Source organism: Mustela erminea, chromosome 3, assembly GCF_009829155.1.
Source record: "Mustela erminea isolate mMusErm1 chromosome 3, mMusErm1.Pri, whole genome shotgun sequence".
Lineage (NCBI taxonomy): Eukaryota > Metazoa > Chordata > Mammalia > Carnivora > Mustelidae > Mustela > Mustela erminea.
This window is the reverse complement of record NC_045616.1, coordinates 98,603,368-98,609,367: the sequence shown is the minus strand read 5'-3', so window position 1 is coordinate 98,609,367 and position 6,000 is coordinate 98,603,368. Positions and strand designations below refer to the sequence as shown.

The following is a 6,000-nucleotide window of genomic DNA, read 5'->3' as shown; positions in this document are numbered from 1 at the left end:
CCTAAGAAATGGTAAGCAAATGCAACGAACCCCAGAATCATTCTGGCTTTCTGACGAGCTGGTTCCTGGCCTACAGTGCAGGGGAGCACAAGAGAGTGGAATTCAGGGAGGTTGGCATGGCTGGATTTTGGAGGACAGTGCACCAAAGAGGAAAGATTTATACAAAGAAAGACTTACAGAAATTTGCATAGGGTCCTTCTATTGCTTAACAATAAGCCATGATGAATGGGCTAACACGGTGTAAGAGTAGGTACATACCAATCGGGAAAGTGAAAGCAGAACAGTTCCCAGAGTGCTGGCCAGACTGATAAGCAGAGTGGAGAGAGAACAGTCTTCAGTGAACATCCAAAAAGAGACCCCCAAAAGGTCATACCTTATTACAGTGCATCAGCCTGAGTCGGATCAGAAGATAGAAGCCACGCTGTCAGTTAAACAGGGGCATTTTAATATGGAGGCTTATTGACTCTGATGAAAAGCGACTGATGATATGACAATTCTGCATGTTACTCTAGGGCCAGGAAAGCGCTTAAGGAAGGATAAAATTGGAAAGGGTTTAGACCTCATTGGAAAGGTATAGTTCAGTATATACTGGATAGCAAAGACGTTTGCTGGTTTGCCTAGGCTCAAGCTGCTCTGAAGTCTCTTAGGCATCAGAAAGCAACCACCTGGAGAGCAGGCAAAACCCTGGTGACGAGTAACAGGTAGTGGGAGCATGCAGAGAGAGGAAGAGCACTGGAATAGCACCAGGGAATGCTCTGGACCACAGATGAGCCGCAGAGGGTCCTGGAGAGGGAGCAGAGTCTCAGTAGACACCTCTAGTTCACAGGCAAGCTGTGTGGGAGGTGTAGAGTATACAGGGACTCAAGAGGAAACTTCCAGGCTGCAGACAAGCTGTGGCTGAGATAGTAAAGAGGGAACTGGAATGCTGGTGTGGGCAGGAGTCTTTGGAGTGATGATTTGTGCCAAAGACCTTCAGGGCACTATTTTCTTGGTTGAGAGGATTGGAAAATACTTAGATCGATTTAAAAACATTGATGAACCTCCTGCCAGATGGAGTGATCATGAGAAAATAGTAATACAGATCAATATTCCACCATTAGTCATTAGGGATACATAAATTAAAACCATAATGAAATACCACTGTATAGCCAGGAGAATGCTAAAATAAAAAAAACTGACGGTACCAACTGTTGATGTAAAACAACTGTCCTACATTGCTGGTGTGAATGTAAGGTGATACATTTACTTTGGATAACTGTTATGTCATTATACCCTTTCTGTATAAACCAGTAATTCCACTGCTGTGAAATAAGAAAAAGGACATATGTCTGCAAAAGGACTTGTACAGCAGTGTTCCTAGCAGCTTTATTCATAATGAGCCTAAACTGGAAACAACCCAAATGTCCATCAACATTTGGTGAATGGGCAAACAAATTGTGATCTACCCATACAATGGAATGATGCTCAGCGATAAAAAGAAACAATCTGCTGATTTAATCAAGATTAGTGACTCTCAGAAACATTATGCTCAGTGAAGGAAGTCAGACACAAAGAAATACATATTATGTGATTCCATTCTAGAAACTCTAGAAAAGACAAAATTAATCTGTAGTTACAGAAAGCAGCTCAGGGGACAGGGATGATGTGGTGTGTGGGAAACTGACTTCAAAAAGGCACAAAGGAGCTTTTTGGCATAATGGAGTCATTCATTATCTTGACTGTGGCTCCATACATGTACAGATTACTCAAAACTCATCAAGTCATACACTTAATATGAGCACAACACATTGAATGTAAATCATGTCTCAATATAGTTGATTTAAAAAAAAGAGTCAGTGGAGCAACCAGGTTTCCCAAAACATAAAGCAGGGTAGCTTTGGGGATTAAGTGACTTGAGCTCATGGTCAATCTTTAGAACCCTGTCATCTGGTCCATCAGTTCTAGATTTTTGGTCCTTGAGCTGTTCTGATCAAAGTTCACATTCCTGCAGAGAAGGTCTAAAGGGACCAGCTTCAGTCAGGTGCTGGCTCTTGAACCTGGAAAAGATGGACCTTTCCAACAGACCTTCTCATCCAGACTGAACTAAATGTGGCAGGAGTGGTCCCCCAAGGAAAAATGGAGCAGCCCTTAGCCGGAAGAAGTGTCAATAATGTCTGGTAAACAAACAAATGCACACTTCCCCTGGGAATTTCCAGGGGTGACCTAGGAGGATGGTGATCTCTGTATGCTTATTCGTGCCAGTCCTTCAAGTGTAATCTTGAGTATGGACTATTTGCAGATGCTGTTACTGACTGGAGACACATACGTATTTGAGATGTCTCCAAAAAGAAAGAGTTCATATTCATGTAAGCAAGAGAAACCTGGTAGGAGATGGTCTGGCGTGAGTACGACGCAAAAGCCTTTTCTGGAGGGGTGGGGGTGGTGGGAGGTAACAGAATTCAGCTGACTATAAGAATTGTCCAGGAGTTTGAGGTTTGTGTGTGCTTCAGTTCGGAAGCTGGGAAATTCTTTGGTAGAGAAGAAGGTGGACAGTTGGAGAAGCAGATTGCAGAATTCATGTCTTGGCCAACCCACAAACGGAGAAAAACCTTTTCATTATTCTTTCTGTGATTTGTCTCCCGGGGCCTCCTTGGCTAGACGGCAGAGGGAGCCATTCCCCAAGAAATCTCCGCGCGAGGCCCGGCGGAGGGCCTGGAAAGATTCTCTGAAGGTCCCGGGAGTTCCCTTTGCCCCGCCTCTGTAAAGCAGGCTCCCTCACTTCCCCCCCTCTCCCCGCGAGTTCCTCGCTCCACCTTCCCAACCACTGTGTTGCCGCGTCGCACACTCTGTCACCACTAGGTCATCCACCCCTTCTCCGTCCCACATTCGCTCTCCTTCCCTGGCACCACTGGGGACGTGCCGTCCATCCAGCTGGCCACTCCGGCGCTGTCCCCAGTACCCCAAGTCCTCAGAGAGGGTCTAGAACACCTCCCACGGACTTTGGCGCGGGGTGCTCACTGCAGGCGGGCGGGGGCACTCTCTCCACCACTCCTTGGTTCATTTCTCGCGGTGACCCCACGGTTTGCCAACTTCGTGACAGGACTATTTGCTGGGATCACTTCTGGGCTGTGGAAGCCGCTCGGGGCAGGGGCAACCTGCGATCGGGACTTGGGAGTTGGGCGGGTAGGATCCTGTCGGTGGCACTAGGGAGTGCGCGGCGCCAAGCTACACCCCCCTTCGGTCACTGCCCCGGCGGCAGCAGCTGCAGCAGCGGCAACTGCTCGCATCCCAGCCCCAGCTCGGGTTACTCCGCTCCTCCTCCAGCATCTCGGGCCAGACCAGGAAAACATAGTTTAAGTTTGCAGCGAGTACTTTTCCCGTGCGCAAAACTAGGGGTCTGGAAACGCGCCGAGACTGGCCTTCTTTCCCGCGTGTGCACATTGGAACCGGAACGGAGACCACCAGGTATCGCTCTCTTCTGGGACGCTACTTGGAGGCTAACTGCGCTGTTGGAACAAATTTTGCTTCTTGGCTGGCTGGCGTGGGGTTGAAAACCGAGCAGAAAGTGCTGTGCTACAAATCTCAGGATCCCAGGACCTGGGTAAGAGTTGAGCAAACTCAGTTCTGGCAGCCAGGGGACCTTGGCCGGACGCTGCCCGGTTTGTTATGGGTTGGGGGCATTTTTTTTTTTTTTCCCCTTCGTCAGGAGACTTCGGGGGCAGCGTGATGTGGGGCGGGATGGGCTCAGACTGGGTTGTTTACGTTGTCTCAGTGGTTTATTGTTACTGTTTATATTTGGTCTTGTTCTTTGGACCCGTATAGGAACTTCCAGGAGTATTTTTCCTGGAGAGACACCTCCGTTACGCATTTTATTTTGCATTGCCTCCTCTGTGTTTGTTCTGTATTGACGGTGTCAAAGCTGGATGTAGGGAGGTGAGGAGAGTGGAATCAGACTGAGAATGAAAAGCAGTTTCAGCAGGACCCTTTCTTCCAGACCAGCTTTACCTCTCTGGGATCTTAACTTCTTTTCCAAACTTTTCTTTTTCCAGTACTTGATATTCACATTGTGCACAGACTTGGGATGCTCCCCCTTCCTGTGTTCTCAGGGTCCTTTTGGGGTATGGGGAGCAAGCCTGGTGATTTAGATGAGAAGGGTCTTTCCTGGTTGCAATGCCAGGCTCCTCAGGGAATGTTGGGAGGGGACATTCTTCAAGCCATAGAAAGATCTGTCTTGTGTTAGTCCTTTAAATAACTTTGATCTAGGACTTTTAGCCCTGGCTTGAGAGAAACCTTTTGTCTCTCTAGTTCTTTCTGGAATTAAGGATGGTACCCCCAGTGCATGAAGTGTCCTCACTTATTTGATGTTTCTTTAGATAATATCATCATAGGAGGACCCAAATTCTTAGGGGAAATTTAAAGTTTGGGATTTTATTAGCCAAAAATTTCTTAGGCAGTGAAATCTGTACTGTTCCTAGGCAGAGGAGAATCACATTCCTTGCTGACTCTTCTTGCCTTTCTCCCTTATATCCTGGGTCTCACTTTGTATATGGTCTTCCCAACTAAAGATGATTCTTCATTCCTTATGGATGAAAAGATTAGCATCTGATCTTTTCTATACAGAAGTGCCATCTTCCTGACACTACTGCTCCAAAGGGTCCCATTGCAGAGGGTTTTTTTTTTTTGTTGTTTTGTTTTTGTTTTTGTTTTGTTTTGTTTTTTAGCTCTAAGATCAAAGAGTTTTGTAGAGGGTGAGCTTTGGGAGCAGGCAACCTGAGGTCAGCTTCAACCCTGCCACTTTCCAGTTGTGTGATTTGGGGCAAGTTACTTGATCTCTCTCTCTGCATCTGTAGAATCTGAATGATAATAATAATCCTTCTTATTGTTAGAATTGTGAAGAAGATTCATTGAGTCTATGCCCATAGAGTGCTAAAAGCCTGGCAGGTAATTAGCTATTACTCTGATGAGGAAATAGCTAACATTATCAACCACTGCATCACTGTAATATAGCTAAGTGTTAGTTGTTATCTGTGTTGAGCTGAGCTTTGAAGGCTGTGCTCATGTGGGCTTCAGTCCCGCCAGGACAAGATGTGTTGCCAGATTTATCACACACACGATCTTTGTATTGCTTTCTGCTAGGACCCTTTCAGAAGAAAGAAAGGTACATGCGTCAGGACTGGGGCTTTACAGAAGGGGTGATGGTTGGGTGCCAACAGGTGCTTGAGACAGGCTGGCAGGTGGGAAATCTACACTCACTTTACACCCTGCATACTGCCTTAGAAAGGCCGTGCATTAATATACCTCATTTAACCTGTTTCTTAGAGGTCCATCATTAATTTGTTCAATAAATATTTATTAAGCATCTAGGGCATTTCAAGCACTGATCTAGGTTCCATGTTATTTAAGTTCGTTGGCTTCATTTTTAAAATGCAGAAGTATTTGCCTTTTGTCTCCCCTTCCCCCCACCCCAAGCATTTGAGGGCATCACGTGACACTAGCTCTTCATGAATTAAATCCCAAATACTTTTTAGCTATAATGATTTCAAGATCTGTTAAAATGAGGAGAACATACCACTGAGGAATTGAACAAAATATTCAGTATAACCTCCAGCCCAGTTACTTCTCCCATCAGCTTCATCATATGTAAATTTGTGGGGAGGGAGGTGGAAAGAGCTGGATAATCTCCAGCTTTCCTTCTATCTCTAACAATCCTTAGATTAACTGCCTTATTTCATCAGTTATTGCTTTTTAACCTTTTTTTCTTTTAACATTTGTCTTAGGTATATAAATTCTGTCACTTCCATCATTGCGTATTAATCAAGTGGGTAATGGCACAGATAATAAAAAGAAAGAGAAGTATTTAGTTCTGCTTGTATTTCATTAGTAATTTTTAGCTTTCATTAAACTGTGAGAAATTGCCAAAATTCGACCGTTTTTGACCTACAGAAAATGGCGATTTCATACAGCTCAATTTAGTATAAATCCTGGCCCCTTCCACTTTGATTCAGATCCAGTAAGTCTTGG

General features: G+C 45.2%; 1 protein-coding gene across 2 annotated transcripts in view; it reads left to right on the top strand.

The window, feature by feature from the left end:
• The first annotated feature begins 2,881 nt into the window (after positions 1–2,881).
• Positions 2,882–6,000, top strand: part of MEGF10 (multiple EGF like domains 10) — a 164,425-nt gene continuing 161,306 nt past the window's right edge. The window contains exon 1 of one of the 2 annotated variants that reach the window (XM_032336849.1): positions 2,882–3,580. The gene's annotated coding sequence lies outside the window, so the exon portion shown is untranslated. The remainder of the gene's footprint in view (positions 3,581–6,000) is intronic. The other variant, XM_032336851.1, reaches the window with a different exon arrangement.